We start from the raw sequence: 17,271 nt of genomic DNA on the forward strand, positions 1-17,271 counted from the left end.
CCCCCTTATGACCCCATCTGCTGCTCCTCCTGCACAAGGGGAAGCCCTGTCCAGCCAGAATGATGCCATTCTGCAACTCATGCCCACCCACCGCCTGTAGCCTGCTCTCAAAGCCTGGAAACCCCCATTCATACAATGCCTCCTCCAGGAAGCCTTCTGGAAAACCTCCGTGTTCTGAAGGCGGCCTCATGTTGGCATTTCCCACAGTGTGGGGTTGATCACTGTCCGTACGTGTGTGTCCTCCACTGGACAGCGGCCTCCCTTCAGGCAGGGACTCCGGCCATGCTCGTGGAGCCCCTGATTAGCACGGGTCTGGTGCTGACAGGCACCCCGGTAAACTTCAGGGGAACAGTGAAGGGACTCCACACGGGCGAGGGGTTAATTCACTTCCACTCTCCACGAGCTTCCCATCTGGGGCCCCGAGGCAGCGTTCTCTCCTCGGTCCCAGAGTTCCTGGGCTGTCATCAACGATGGAGTCAGACGTCAATGACTGTGGCATCCCTGCAGCCAGGTTCTGACCCAGAGGCTGGAGGGAAGCAGGCTGGCACCTAACAGCGAACGGGGAGCCAGCGGGGTGTCTCTGCATGCTGTTCTCTGGGGTGCAGTCTCGGGACCCCGACCCGCAGCCAGTTCTTGACTCTGTCACCACACGGCATCCCAAGAATCTAATGTCACCGTCCTGCGGCTCTACGCTACCCTCTCCGGTTAGCTGGGGTAAGCGTGGTAAAGTTCCTGTCCTAATTACACTAGCGGAACAGGGGTTGCAGACAGCTGTGAGGGATCCAGGGCTCCTCTGGTAGCTCAGCCTGCAATGCAGGAGACCCCGGTTCAATTCCCGGCTCAAGACGTTCCCATAGAGATGGGCTAAGCCGCCAACTCCAGTATTCTTGGGTTTCCTTGGTGGCTCAGGCAGTAAAGAGTCTGCCTGCAATGTGGGAGACCTGGGTTCAATCCCCGGTTTGGGAAGATCCCCTGGAAGGGAATGGCATCCCACTCCCGTATTCTTGCCTGGAGAACCCCACGGACAGAAGAGCCTGGCGAGCTACAGTCCATGGGGTCACAAAGAGTTGGACACAACTGAGCGACTTTCCCATTCACATTCACGTGAAGGATCCAAATTCCCCCAAAATTGCTTCTTCGACTTGAGGGGAGTTGAGTGAAGACAGAGTCCCTGATCTGCCTCAAGGGGACACTTTGACGGGGGGTGGGGGGGATGTGTCTGTGCTTCCAGCCCTCATGGGAGCTGCTGGCTTCCATCTGCAGGTCCCCCGAGACATGGAGCACTGCATCCGCCAGCCATCCCCAGGTAGAAATTCTCTCAGTTGGTGACTTCAGTGACTGTTCTGCTCTCAAAGGTTAGAAATGAGTGGATAAAGATGTGGTACATACATGCAATGGAATATTACTCAACCACATTTCATTTGTAGAGATGCGGATGAACCTAGAGCCTGTCATACAGAGTCAGAAAGAGAAAAATAAGCATCGTATATTAATGCATGTATGTTTAATCTAGGAAAATGGTACTGATGGACTTATCTCCAGGGCAGGAATAGAGACACAGACATAGAAAACAGACGTGGACACAGGGAGGCAGGGAGGGGATGATTTGGGCGATTGGGATTAATATATATATATATACACACACACACACACTACCACGTGGCTTCCCAGGTGGCGCTAGTGATAAAGAACCCGCCTGTCAATGCTAGAGATGTGAGAGATGCAGGTTCGACCCCTGGGTCAGGAAGAGCCCCAGGAGAAGGAAATGGTAACATACTCCAGTATTCTTGCCTGGGAAATCCCGGGGACAAAGTAGCCTGGGGGGGCTACAGTCCATAGCGTCTCACAGAGTCAGACATGACTGAAGCGACTTAGCATGCATGCATGCACCATGTGTAAAACAGACAGCTAGTGGGAAGTTGCTGTATATCGCAGGGAGCTTGCCTCAGTACTCCATGATTGCCTAGAAGGGTAGGATTTTGGGGTGAGGGTGGGAGGGAGGTCCAAGAGGGAGGAAATATATGTGTACATGTGACTGATTCACTTTGTTGTATAGCAGAAATGAACACAACCTTGTAAAGCAACTATACCTCAATTTAAAAAAAGAAAAGCTTAGAAGCATTGGCTTTTTTTCCTTCTCCTTTACTATCTTTTAAGAAAATTGTGTGTGCATATGTGTATATAAATATATATATGCATGTTGCTATGGGCTGCATTGTGTCCCCTCAAAATTTGTATATTCCAGTCCTGCTCCTAGTACCTCGCCATGTGACCTTATTTGGAAATAGGGTCACTGCAGATGTCACTAGTTAAGATGAGGTTGTACTGGAGTGGGGTGGGCCCTCTAACCCCATATGACTGGTGTCTTTATAAGAAGGAGGAATTTGTACACAGACAGGCAGATGCTATGTGAAGATGAAGGCAGAGATCAGGGTGATGCTCCTTACAAGCCAAGGAGCAACCGAGACTGTTAACAAAACCCCCAAGACTTGGGGAAAGGCCTCAGAAAGAACCAACCTTACTGAAACCTCCATCTCCAATTCTGGCCTCCAGAATGAATCATGAGAAAAAAACTTTTGTTGTTTAAGCCACTCAGTTTGTGGCACTTTTTTACAGCAGCCCTAGAAGATTAATTGTTGTTGCTGTTTAGTCGCTTAGATGTGTCCAGCTCTTTGCAACCACATGGACTGTAGCCTGCCAGACTCCTCTGACCATGGGATTTCCCAGGCAAGAATACTGAAGTGTGTTGCCATCTCCTTCTCCACGGGATCTTCCCAAACCAGGGGTCGAGCTCTCATCTTTGTATTGAAGGGGGATTCTTTACCTCTGATCACCTGGGAAGCCCAAGAAACTAAGATGGATAGACATATACAAAATCCATGCCTATTGAGTAAATACGGAATATACAAAAATCATAAAGAAGAAAATAACAACCCTAGTTCTCAGAGATATTAATAGCACACGTTTTAATGGACATCCTTCCAATTTTTTTGCCCCATGTGGGTAGGCATAAAGTTGAATTCACACTCTGTACTTTTCTTTTAAAATATGACTATTTTCCTGCATTATTACTTGTTCCTTGAAATGGTAATGTACATCACCAAATAGCTAAGCAACTTTATTTCATTATTTCTAATTGTTTGCAATTTAAAAGAAATGCAAATGAACCTCCTTGTGTGTAACTCATTTTCTGCATTTCTGAGCATTTGGATGAAACTTACCCAAGCTGCAGAGAAGGCCTCCATTGTTTTAACCCAATTGGGTAAGTTCACCCTCAGCCCAGGGATCAGAGTGACCTTATCCTCAGGTCATGCATGTGAGATGGGTTCAGAAATGAACCTGCAGCCTGTCTCCTGCCTTTGAGGCATGAGAGATATCTACCTTCACAGGGGCTGAAGGAACATGAGGCTCTTAGCTCCTCTAGGAGGTGTTTGGGAAACCAGACTGCTTTTCTCTCGGATAGTGTGATGTGATGCTTGGAACCATCAGCATTTTTGTCACCATGAGGGAAACCCTTTAGGGTAGAGCCAAGAGACAGAAGGCAAGCAGGTCCTCAGTGATATCCACTCCCAGACTTTCCAGCAGTGACAGCCAAAGGATCTTGTTTTAAAGCCAGACTGAGCCAAAACTTGTATCATAGAGAGTTTTGATGAATGCAACCTCTGACAGCTGCCACAAGTGAGCAGAAAAGCTAATAAAAGCACACTGGCCCATCTGTTCATACTTGGCCCTTCGCACCCACTTTGTCAGTACTTGTCTCACCATCATGTGGAACTTGAATTTGGTGATATTAATAAAATCACTGGATAGACACACTTGAACATTATATTAGTTCACCAGCCCAGGTGACAGACCCAGGTCATCATGGGCGTCTACTGAGACCCATTTATGTGGAGGGACCATGGGTCAGGCTGGGCTGGAGAGACCTAGGCAAGTACCAGGAAATAGGCTAGAATAAGCCTGTGTAAACAGAAAAACGTACAAATGTGGGGCAGTCCAGTCTATTCTGTTTTGTTTTTCTGGAATGTAGGTGTTCACTGCTGTAGTGGATTGAACATTGACTTGCCCAGAATTCATGTCCATCCAGGACTTTAGGATGTGACCTCATTTGGAAATAAGACCTTTGCAGATACATAAGAATTGGTTAAGAACCTGGAGATGAGCTAACCATGGATTATCCAGATGGGTCTTGAATCCAATGCCTGCTGTCCTGGTTAGAAGAGGAATAGTTCATGGGAATGGACAGAAATGGGAAGATGGGGGAGAGACCAGAGTGAGGTGTGTATAATCCAAGGGCTGCTGACCATCAGTAGGAAGCTGGGAGGGTGGCCTGGATCAGACTCTCCTTTGGAGAGAAGGGACCAACCCTGCCCACACACTGATTTTGGAATTCTGGACTCCAGAAGGGTGAGGGGAATAAACTCCTGTTGTTTCAGTCACAGAGTTTATGGTCCCTTGTTCTGGGAGCCCTAGGAACCTGACACCGGGGAATTTTAACTCTAAATCTACTCCCATTTCCAATGCCACCCCAGTAAAGAACTCCTGTGATCATGAAGTGTTGGTGGGTAACATGTCTCAAGAATGGGTCCAGCCTCATTCACCCTGTGTCCCATGGAACCTAGCTTCCCTTAAGATAGGAACATGTGCTAAGAGAGAAAAATGCCAGGTTTCATGTGTAACAGGGAAGGGCTAAAATCAGACCCCATGTTGGATCTGTTTATTTCACTTTAACTTTTTCGTTTCATTGCTTTACTATTATAATCATACACTATGGTCTGTCTCAGAGAACCCCCGTCCCTCTGCCTGTATGTTTAACTAAACATTTGTTCAGCTCACAGAGAGACAGTCTGACCCAGCCCAGAAAAGAAGAAATTAACACATCCCTTTGGCAAGACTGGCCATTCTAGGAGATGTTCTGCAAGACTGATGTCTCTTTTTTTTTAACTTTACTTCCTCACTGCACCACCCGCCCCGCATCTCTGTTCTATAAAAGAACCTGGCATCAGACCCTGATAAGATGGTTATTTTGATAAATTAGTCTACCATCTTCTTAGTCTGTGGGCTTTCCAAATAAAGTCATATTTCTTGCCTCAACATCTCATCTCTAGAGTTTATTGGCTTGTCCTGTGGCAAGCAGAAAAAGTTTGGATTTGGTAATTCATGGAGCTGGTGGCCACATGCACCTGGGGGCCACCTCATGCTGCTCTAAAGCTCCCTGTTGTAGGGACATTCATATTACCGTGTCATCAGCTCTGAGATGCTCTGGAGGAAATAAATAACTTGGGGAATTTTCCCAGGCAGAGTTTCTGTCCACAGAAACTTTTCTTTCATCAAACACTTACAAAGACATCAAAGAGCCAGGACCCACAATGGGCCTCAACACCATCCTGCACTGTGATACACTGGTGAGAGAGGGAACACCAGAATGCCTGGAAGATCTGAGTTAAATTCATGGACCAAGGAAAGTCACATTTCTTTCTTCAACACAGAGTTTAGCTGATGCAGTGGCATGGGAGGTAGGTTTGGGGAGAGGGACATTTCTACCCAGAACACTAGTTCCTCCAGGCCAAGTGGCTGTTACCAGGTCAAAAAGGGAGAACGTGGCTCAGCCCCATGCCATAGATCCCGGGCTGTCTGAGAGTCAGCTGATCTGATATACAATGCTGAGTCCATATAGCACGCACACTGGCCTCCAAAGACAGTGTAGAGCAAAGAAAGTGAAATGTCTCATCCATGACATTTTATATCACTACATAATGAAATATTACTATTTTGGATATATAGAGTTAAAATTCACTGGTGAAATTAATTTTAATAATACATTTTAATTTTTGAAATGTTTTGATGTGGCTCCCGCTTGCATCTAGAGCTACATTTGCCACCAGAGAGAGCAGTGGGAGGGGTTCAGATGTTCTGACCTGCCTCACTGTGGCAGGAGGCGCTTCACCTTGGCCCCTTCCAGGCTTCCCTGGAAGAAAGAGTGCAGCTTGCTGACCCTGGGCGGTTTCGATATAAGTTCCCAGGGGTTTCTGGAGGTCACACTTGGGGTACTGGGTCTAGACGGGGCCTCATGAGGAGAGGCAGCTCACGAATATCTTTGGTTACAATGGCCCACAGCTGGGGAGCCTTCACCCCGGCCTAGAAACAGAATCCCTGCGTTTCTGCTCTTCCCACTTACTGTCCACTGACTCCACCTTCTGGAGGGTGGACTTCGCGGGCCACACATCTTTTGCTGGATGACCTTGTGGACAAACGTGTGCTCAGCTCATTAATCCCCAGCCAGTAGAAGCAGGTCTGCATGCTGGGCTCGATGGGTAGAAGGCCGTGGAGCCCTTGGCGAGTTCCTGGAGGACGCAGGCGGGATCCCCGCGTTCTAGGACCCCGTCTGGCCCAGCACAGTGCTGAGAGCATGGTTGGTGGTTTCAAACATCTGTGGACACTGTGAATGAAGACTGATGCTGCCAGATCAGTAAACAAAGGATGTCAAGCCATCACATCACAGCCACCCTGACGGTGCCCTCCAGGAGATTCAGGATGAGAAAACACAGGATCCCGGCCCCCCATAGAGCAGCTGCTCATCAAATGATTGCAGTGAATCCAGACTCTTGCATCTTCCCATACATAGAAAAGTGCTAAATTCATTAACCTGAGATGAAATCTGGTTTCCTTTCATTAATCTTTTGATCTCCTGACTACCTATTCTTTGTTACAAAACTCCTGTGTATCCTGGCTCCTCCCTGACCTCCTCAGAACAGTCGCTCAGAGAGATCTGAGATGCTGTGTCCCAGGCTTAAATCCACAGAAAGTCCACCAACTAAAATATATTAATAAATGTCAGCTTTGGTTTATGTTTTTATTTTTCAGTTGACAACAGAAAACACGAGTTCGCTGCTTTTCTGCCACTTCCGCTCACTGTGCATCTTTCCCCCCCTCCCAAAAAGTGGTGGAGTGGAAGAACTCTCTCTGATTACAGTCTAACCTTCCTTTATGAGTAATGGACATTCCTTCAGCTGTCTGGGGTTGGGGTTGGAGGCAGAGCAATCTCAAGAAGGATTCGGGAGACCTGGTCAGCAGGGGGCAGTGTGGCACCCAGGGCCCTGCTTCTAAGGAAAGGATTGCTTGGCAGTGAGTGTTGGTCCCTCCGTTGGTTAGACACTTTGCAACCCCAAGGACCATAGCCCACCAGGCTCCTCTGATGATGGGATATTCCTGGCAAGGATACTGGAGTAGGTTGCCATGCTCTTCTCAAGGGGATCTTCCTGACCCAGGGATCAAACCCACGTCTCTTATGTCCCCTGCATTGGCAGGTGGGTTCTTTACCACGAGGGCCACCTGGGAAGCCCCCAAAATACATAAGCAAATGTAAATAAAAGTACAAAGACAGATCTCAGGGGAGTTTCTGAGAGGTCCTGGCAGCAACCTGCCCTGGCAGAGGAAAGGAGCTGTCCTGGGCCTTGGCGTCTCCCCACTGGCCAGCTTCTGCCCACATGGAATGACACGTAGGACTTTAGTCCTTAAAGGGGTGCACACACATGACTTATTCATGCATAATCTATCATTTATTGCACATACATTAATTGTCCCCCTAAAGCATGAACCTTGCTCTGGATATTTTCTCATTGGTCCTGGCTGTTGCGTGAGCCTCAACCAGCAGAGGCATGTCTGGACCTTATGCAGAAAGGGCCTGGGGGTCTCCGTGTGAGGCAGGAGGTGCCACAGTCCACGGGCCGGAGAGGGAGGCCCTAGGGCAGCGTGTCGCCAGGCGTCGGCCCCTCAGGGACAGGCAGGCAGCGTGCGGCTGGGGCTCCACCACGTGTGTGCTCCGTCTGGACTCGTAGGTTCTCTGCACCAAGGGCTCCTTGCCTCACACCGGAGGCAAGCGTCTTGGTGAGTGCTGTTTGCAGGAACCTGGCTGAACCCGAGCAGGACAGACATCTGGGTCCAGAGCTGGAGTGTCCAGACGAGGGAGCTCTCTCCCTTGCTTTGAAGGGAGCCTCCACCTTCTATGCCTTCTTGAGTAAGGGAGTGGGGACCTAGCCCTCCGCCAGGGCAGCCAGCCTCAAATTCCACAGGCCCAGAAGCACAGGACACTGCAAGGTGGGCAGTAGAAATCCCGAAGCCCTCCTCTCGCTCCATCGCAAACACATGCTCTGTATTTGGAGAGGTGGGGTGGAGGGTCCCTGTCATTGTCTTGACACTGCAACTTTTAAAGAGGCAAGAAATATAAAATTTTTCTTTTCTTTTTTTTCTTTGCAAAACTTGTTGTTAAGTTGCTAATTCATGTCCGACTCTTTGAGACCCCATGGACTGCAGCACGCCAGGCTCCCCATCCTTCGCTATCTCCCAGAGTTTGCTCAAATTCATATCCATTGAGTCAGTGATGCCATCCAACCATCTCATCCTCTGCTGTCCCCTTCTCCTTTTGCCTTCAAACTTAACCAGCAGCAGGATTATTTCCAACAAGTTAGCAAAACCGCTGAATGCCTCAAATTCTGTTGCTGGGGTCTGACCCAACCTTCCTGGGGTTGCTGAGGGTGACCAAGCCTGAGCAAAGCAAGGACTGTAGACTGAGTTCTCCAGGGACTCTGCATGGGGCAGGGTGGGAGTAGGGGGGAGTCTTTCTTACTGATCTGCACCTCCCTGCCCACACACACTCTAGCCCCCAGCCCCAGCCCCCTGGGCCATCCATCAGGGGGAGGTCTTGGTCTCGTGGAGGGCATCTGTGCAGTGGGTTCAGAATGCATCCTCCTGGTAAGAAAGGTAGAGCCGCCCAGATTCCTCTCCTGCCCCTCGATGCCAAGATGCCCAGGAATGAGAGTTTGCCGGCAGCAGCTTTAGCCTCAGGACTTGAACGGTGCTTTGATCCGGATCTTGGAACCTCGAGTGTGGGAAGCTTGCGGCTCCTTGGGCCTGGGAACAAGCCCTGACAGCTCCGCTCCAAGCCTCACCTCTGCCTGGCACCCTCCCCTGCTCACTCCCCTGCTGAGCTCCGTGAAGGGGCCACCCTGGAGGAAATTCCCCGGAGGAGGTCCAGACCGCTGAGTGCAAGCTACCTTGTACCTCTGGTCTCCATGCTCCGCAAGATGGCGGACATTTCCAAGAGTTTACAGGGTGGAAGCTCTCCTTATATCTCTCATGTCACTTATTTAAACCAGCCCATGTCTCCTAGTTATTTGTTCACTCACTGGGTTTCCCTGATGTCTCAGACAGTAAAGAATATGCCTGCAATGCAGGAGACATGAGTTCCATCCCTGGGTCGGGAAGATCCCCTGGAGAAGCGAATGACAACCCACTCCAGTATTCTTGCCCAGAGAATCCCATGGACAAAGGAGCCTGGTGGGCTGTGGTCCATAGGGTTCCAAGAGTCAGATATGACTGAGCAACTAACCCTTTCACTTTACGTCTACTTCATCTCACAAATGTGTCCCGTGTCCCTCACTCACCCCAGTGCTGAGCTTCAATCTGGGATGGAGGATTTATCCTTCTGAGGCTCTGGTTCAGTGGATACTCCGAGCCTGATCTAGAAAACACATGAGAAGTGAGGGCTGGAAGACTGAGAAGTTCTAGCCTCTGTAGTTGATAGATGGGAGAGAAAAAGCATCCTTAAGAATGTCATTTTTAAAAGTAATTTTGAAAAGTCTACAAGCAATAAATGTTGGAGAGGGTATGGAGAAAACGGAACCCTCTTACAGTGTTGGTGGGAATGCAAACTAGTACAGCCACTATGGAGAACAGTGTGGAGATTCTTTAAAAAACTGGAAATAGAACTGCCATATGACCCAGCAATCCCACTCCTAGGCATACACACTGAGGAAACCAGATCTGAAAGAGACACATGCACCCCAGTGTTCATCGCAGCACTGTTTATAATTGCCAGGACATGGAAGCAACCTAGATGCCCATCAGCAGACAAATGGATGAGGAAGCTGTGGTACATATACACCATAGAATATTACTCAGCCATTAAAAAGAATTCATTTGAATCAGTTCTAATGAGATGGATGAAACTGGAGCCCATTATACAGAGTGAAGTAAGCCAGAAAGATAGAGACCAATACAGTATACTAATGCATATATATGGAATTTAGAAAGATGGTAATGATAACCCTATATGCAAAACAGAAAAATAGACACGGATGTACAGAACAGACTTTTGGACTCTGTGGGAGAAGGCGAGGGTGGGATGTTCTGAAGAACAGCATCAAAACATGTATATTATCAAGGGTGAAACAGATCACCAGCCCAGGATGGATGCATGAGACAAGTGCTCGGGGCTGGTGCACTGGGAAGACCCAGAGGGATGGGGTGGGGAGGGAGGTGGGAGGGGGGATCGGGATGGGGAACACATGTAAATCCATGGCTGATTCATGTCAATGTATGGCAAAAACCACTACAATATTGTAAAGTAATTAGCCTCCAACTAATAAAAATAAATGAAAAAAAAAATTTTGTTTTTGTTTATTTTTGGCTGTGCTGAGTTTTCATTGTTGCACGGGTTTTGCTCTAGTTGCTGCAAGTGGGGGCTACTCTGTACTTGCAGCCTGCATGCTTCCCAAAGCAGTGGCTTCTCTTGTCGTGGAGTACAGACTCTACGCACGCAGGCTTCAGTAGTTTCAGCAGGTAGACTCAGTAGTTGCAGTTGCAGGTCTCTAGAACAGTCTCGGTAGTTGTGGCACAAAGGCTTCATTGCTTCAAGGCATGTGTGATCTTCCCAGATCAGGGATCGAACCCATGTCTTCTGCATTGGCAGGCGGATTCCTTACTACTGAGCCGCTGGGAAAGTCCAGAAGGGCAATGTTTTAAGATTTATTTTTTAGAGCAGTTTTAGGTTTACAGTAAAATTGAGAGTCTCATCCAGATTGCATCATTCCCGTTAGGGTTCACGCTCAGTGTTTCACGTCCTGTGGATTTGGACAAATGCATAATGACTTGTGTGCATCATTATGAAGCTTCCCAGGTGGCTTGGGGATGAAGACCCCACCTGCCAATGCAGGAGACACTGGTTTGATCCCTGGGTGGGGAAGATCCCCTGGAGGAGGAAATGGCAACCTGCTCCAGTATTCCTGCCTGGAAAATCCCATGGACAGAGGAGCTTGGCGGGCTACAGTCCACGGGGTCTCTAAGAGTCAGACACGACTGAGCAACTGAACACAGTAATATCACACAGAGGATTTTCACTGTCCCAAGTCCTCTGTGCTCTAGCCACCCTCTGACAACCACTTGATTTTTTTTTTAATTGCCTCCATAGTTTTGCCTTTTCCAGCACATCATACAGTTGAAATTACACTGTCTTTTCAGGTTGGTTTTCTTCACTTAGTAGTAACATGCCCTTAGTGTTGAGGAGCACTTGTTCACATGATTCCATAGCTCATTTCGTTCTAGCCCTGGCCGATGTTCCACCATCCGGATGGGCCTCTGCTCATTTATTCACTTACTGAAGGACATTTTGTCTGCTCCCAAGTTTGGGCAATTATGAATAAAGCTGCTATAACCATCCACATGTACATTTTTATGGGGACATAAGTTTTCAACTCTTTGGGGTAAATCGTAATACCAAGGAGCACAATTGCTGGGTCGTATGATAAGAGCAGGTTTAGATTTGTGAGAAACCTCCACACTATCTTCCAAAGTGACTGCACCATTTTGCACTCTCTTCAGCAATGAATGAGAGTTCCTGTTGCTCCACAACCTCACCAGCTTTTGGTAATGTCCGTGTTCAGGATTTTGGCCATCTTAATATGTGTGTATTTCATCGTTGTTGTTGCATTTCTCTGATGACTTACAATGTGGAAAGGAATGGGAATTTGATTAGCCAACCAACTGAGTCTGTGAAAGTCATCAAAAAAGTTATCCCTTCATTGAATACATTTTTGCAGGAAGTCAAGTATTACTCTTGTTGTTCAGTTGCTAAGTTATGTCCAACTCTTTTGCAACCCCATGGACTGTAGCCCACAAGGCTCCTCTGTCCATGAGATTTTATAGGCAAGGATACTGGAGTGGGTTGCCATTTCCTTCTCCAGGTATCTTCCTGACCCAGGAATGGAATCCACATTTCCTACATTGGTAAGTGGATTCTTTACCACTGAGCCACTAGGAAAGCCCCAAGTATTACTCTAGGTTCTATTTAAATTATATGTGCACATATGTGAAATAAATAGGCTACTTGATACATACAAAGTATATATTTATAAATACAGAAATATAAAAGGACCTACTATATAGCACAGGGAACTATATTCAATGCTTTGCAATGGCCTATAAGGGAAAAGAATTTGAAAAAGAAAAAATATATATATATAAGTATGACTGAATCACTTTGCTATACACTGGAACTAAAACAATGTTATAAATCAACTATACTTCAATTTTTTAAAAAAAATGAAAAACAACCACAAAAAATGGGAATGTGAAAAAAAGAGAAAATCTTAAAAAGAAAATCAAAATCAAGAATAATCTTGTTTTATAATAACTCTAAATGGAATCTAACCTTTAAAAATTATGAATCACTATTTTATATAGGCTTCAGCAATACATGAACCGTGAACTCCCAGATGTTCAAGCTGGTTTTAGAAAAAGCAGAGGAACCAGAGATCAAATTGCCAACATCCGCTGGATCATCGAAAAAGCAAGAGAGTTCCAGAAAAACATCTATTTCTGCTTTATTGACTATGCCAAAGCCTTTGACTGTGTGGATCACAATAAAGTGTGGAAAATTCTGAAAGAGATGGGAATACCAGACCACCTGACCTGCCTCTTGAGAAATCTGTATGCAGGTCAGGAAGCAACAGTTAGAACTGGACATGGAACAACAGACTGGTTCCAAATAGGAAAAGGAGTACATCAAGGCTGTATATTGTCACCCTGCTTACTTAACTTATATGCAGAGTATATCATGTGAAATGCTGGACTGGAAGAAGCTCAAGCTGGAATCAAGATTGCCAGGAGAAATATCAAAAACCTCAGATATGCAGATGACACCACCGTTATGGCAGAAAGTGAAGAAGAACTAAAGAGCCTCGATGAAAGTGAAAAAGGAGAGTGAAAAAGTTGGCTTAAAGCTCAACATTCAGAAAACTAAGATCATGGCATCTGGTCCCATCACTTCATGGCAAATAGATGGGGAAACAGTGGAAACAGTGACTGACTTTATTTTTCTGGGCTCCAAAATCCCTGCTGATGGTGACTGCAGCCATGAAATTAAAAGACGCTTACTCCTTGGAAGAAAAGTTATGACCAACCTAGACAGCTATCAAAAAGCAGAGACATTACTTTGACAACAAAGGTCCATCTAGTCAAAGCTGTGGTTTTTCCAGTAGTCATGTATGGATGTGAGAGTTGGACTATAAAGAAAGCTGAGTGCAGAAGAATTGATGCTTTTGAACTGTGGTGTTGGAGAAGACTCTTGAGAGTTCGTTAGACTGCAAGGAGATCCAACCAGTCCATCCTAAAGGAAATACTGGGTGTTCATTGGAAGGACTGATGCTGAAGCTGAAGCTCCAATACTTTGGCCACCTGATGCGAAGAGCTAACTCATTTGAAAAGACCCTGATGCTGGGAAAGAATGAGGGCAGGAGGAGAAGGGGAAGACAGAGGATGAGATGGTTGGGTGGCATCACCGACTTGATAAGACATGGGTTTGGGTGGACTCTGGGAGTTGGTGATAGACAGGGAGGCCTGGCGTGCTGCAGCTTATGGAGTTGCAAAGAGTCAGGCATGACTGAGCAACTGAACTGAACATATATATTAGAAACTATACTTCAATAAAAAACCTAAACTCTCATGACCCAGAGATAATCATTGAAAATTTTGATAAACTATCTCCCAGTGAAGAAATGAAAATATTTTAAAAATCTTAAGCATATCTTCTATTCTTCAAACATCAAATTTTTATATCTAAAAATAAAAACAAGAAAAGAAGGTTGTACCACTTCACAAAAAGATCAGAACAGAACTTTGCGTTACCCATTTTTCAGTGTGCTTTCAAAATACTTGGGCCTGGGTATTCCAGAAAATGTTAAGTAAACAGATATTGCAGTCTGAATAGTGCTACACTAAAAAGCAGAAACAAATATTTATAGAAAGTTTTAAATTCAAAGATGTTTCTATGGGAAGATAAAGGGAGTCATGTAGCCATATGCATATGACAGCGTTCAGCAATCCCTGTTGGGTGTTATCCCTTGTATGTGGTCAACCACCCTTTACTACTGCTATTTAATGTCTTTTTCTTACTAAGCCCAACAGAGCAGATTTATCTCAGAGTCGATAACGATATTTTCTCCTGTGAGAAAATGTGGGACAATGGAAAAGAAAGAATTCAAGGGGATAATTTAGCTGTGAAATTATATATAAAATCCTGAAAGAGATAAAGACATCATAGGAAGTCAGGAGTAGCACCATCATATCATAACAAAATTATTTGGTAAATTTAAAGCAAATATTTAGAGGAACATCCCTGGTGGTCCAGTGGTTAAAATCCACCTTCCAATGCTTGGGACTTGGGTTCAGTCCTTGGATGGAGAGCTAAGATCCCACATGCTATAACCAGAGTCCCTGAGCCGTAACTAGAGAAAGCCCATGCACCACAATGAAGACCCAGTACAGCCAAAAATAAAAGTAAATAATTAAACAAATGTTTACCATCTTATTTAAATACGTACTTTGCCAGCTCTGATTTCATGAGTTATAATATAAAATGAAAAAAGACACATAACAAGATAAAGCACAGGTCTATGGAGCATCAGTGAGACAGAAATGTGCCACATGGTATGCGTGGAGGGGACAGAATGCAGAGCAGGCTGGCCTCTCATATCAGATGGTGCTAGGATGGCCCAATAGATTTGGAACCAGGTAATGAACCATATTTGGAAGAGTTGGAGCTCCCCTAGAGGCTCAGATGGTAAAGAATCTGCCTGCAATGCAGGAGACCTGGCTTCGATCCCTGGGTTGGGAAGATCCCCTGGAGGAGGGCATGGCAGCCCACTCTAGTAATGTTCCCTGGAGAAGCCCAAGGACAGAGGAGCCTGGCGGGCTACAGTCCATGGGGTTGCAAAGAGTCGGACATAACTAACACTTTTCACTTTCAGAATGTGACGTACAAATGTGAGGTCTGACATTGTCCTTGGCCTGATTGATTGATGGCCTGATCAGGGCTGGATGGCCTGAGCGTGGTCATTGTCTCTGGAGCCTGTGGTCCAGGCAAAGAGATAGTAACCAAGGTAACAGCATCAGGAACTGCAACCTGAGAGTCCACCTGGGAAGGACAAGTGGGAAGAGCCGAGACCTGGAGAAGCCCTCCTGCACAGAACAGAGACCCTGAGTGCGGAGGAGTCTGGCTGGTTCCAGTCCCTGAGGGGCCCTATATGTAGTCAGAGGAGTGACACCTGCCCCCCAGAGATGCCCATGTCCTCGTGCACATCGCCGTGAACATGCTACAGTACACGTCAAGGGGAATTCAGGTGGCAGGCAGAGCTGAGATTGCTAAACCACTGACCTTAACTTTGGGAGGTTTTCCTGGATTATCCAAATGGGAGACTAATGCAAATACAAGAGTTTTTAAAAGTGGGAGGTTCTGACCCAGAGTAGCTGCCTGTGAAGAAGGATGATGGGGCTCTAAGTCAAGGAGTAAAGGTGCTCCTAGGAGCTGGAAAAGGCAAGGAAACAGCTTCTCCCTGCTGGAGCCTCAGGAGGATTTGCACTGCTAAGACCTCGGTTTCAGCCCAGTGAGACCTGTTGCAGAATTGTGACCTCAAGATGCTTAATATGGTCATTTTCTATGCACTAATTTTTGGTAGTTTGCTACAGAAACTGTAGTAGGAGGCTGGTAACACCTGATAAAGCTGCTTTCCCATTCTCTCAGCCTTAGCACAGAACCATAAAATAAACAAGCGTGCTTATGACCAGGGACATTCTGGAAATCATCAAGACCTGCCGTCTGTGTGAGGCTGCTGCAGTAGGAATTCAGTGTGTGGTCACCTCCTTGCCTTGCAGGGTGGGTGAGGCAGGGCGGGTGGATCCACTGTCAGCCACTTCTCTAAGCAGGGGAACCCCAACTCTGCTAACCAGCTGTGCAATTCAAGGTGGTTCCTCAGCCTGGCTGGGTCTCAGTATCCTCCTCTGCCAAACAGGCATAAGAATCTCAACTTTAGCCAGTCACTGAGCCACCGCCGAGGACTCAGCAGCCGGCCCCTTGAGCCCCTTCACTTCCTGATGCTCCGTCCCCCCTGCCTGCCTTCTCCCGCCGCCGCCTTCCGCAGGCCGTTTCCACCAAGGAAAAGGAATCATGTCGTATGTCTGCTATCCTTCCTTTCCTGATGCAAGTAAGGGTGATGATCTGCTTCCTGCTGGCACTGAGGATTAGATCCATATAAGAATTCAACAGAGAAATGGCAGGAAGACCCTTACTACTGTCCAAGGGATCGCTGATGATTACGATAAAAAGAAACTAGTGAAGGCGTTTAAGAAATTTGCCTGCAATGGTACTGTAATTGAACATCCAGAATATGGAGAAGTAATTCAGCTACAGGGTGACCAGCGCAAGAACATATGCCAGTTCCTGGTAAAGATTGGACTGGCTAGGGACAACCAGCTGAAGGTTCATGGGTTTTAACTGCTTTTGGCTCACTGAAGCTTAAGTGAGGATTTCCTTGCAATGAGTAGAATTTCCCTTCTGTCCCTTGTCACAAGTTTAAAAACCTCACAGCTTGTATAATGTAACCATTTGGGGTCTGCTTTTAACTTGGACTAGTGTAACTCCTTCATGCAATAAACTGAAAAGAGCCATGGGAAAAAAAAAGTCTCAACTTTAGGGTCATTGGGACAATTACGGAGGGTAAGCGCAAAGCATCTCACACTGACTGGCTTTTATTAGGATCTCAAGAAAGGGGTGCTCCTGTTAGTTTGGCACATTTATGTATTTAGAATAGAACACTCATCATCTGCTTTAAGAGGACTTGAAAGTATATGTCAGAACAATTACATGAAAGTTATGAAGTGAGAACAGAAACAATTTAAAGAGCATGTTCCAGGTGTCTGTGATGAGCTCATTCCTGCAGGTGAAACCGCGCTGGGCTTGCACTTGCCAGGTACAGAGTGGAGAGCAGACCGGGTGGCAGGAGCCTCCTGCCGCCTGCAGAACATCTGCCAGCGTTGCCAAGGGGCTGCCTTCTTCCCGCTGAGCAGCTCCAAAGGATTCCAAAGACATATCACATACATTGACATGTATGCGTTTTTAGAGGGAACACATTCATATGGCTTAGTTTCAAATGCGCACAT

The 17,271-nt window shown here is 46.6% G+C and overlaps 1 pseudogene; it reads left to right on the plus strand.

Moving 5' to 3' along the window:
- Positions 1–282: 282 nt before the first annotated feature.
- LOC110146874 (eukaryotic translation initiation factor 1-like) lies at positions 283–16,779 on the plus strand (annotated as a pseudogene).
- The last annotated feature ends 492 nt before the right edge of the window (positions 16,780–17,271 follow it).

Source organism: Odocoileus virginianus, chromosome 4, assembly GCF_023699985.2.
Source record: "Odocoileus virginianus isolate 20LAN1187 ecotype Illinois chromosome 4, Ovbor_1.2, whole genome shotgun sequence".
NCBI classification, from domain to species: domain Eukaryota; kingdom Metazoa; phylum Chordata; class Mammalia; order Artiodactyla; family Cervidae; genus Odocoileus; species Odocoileus virginianus.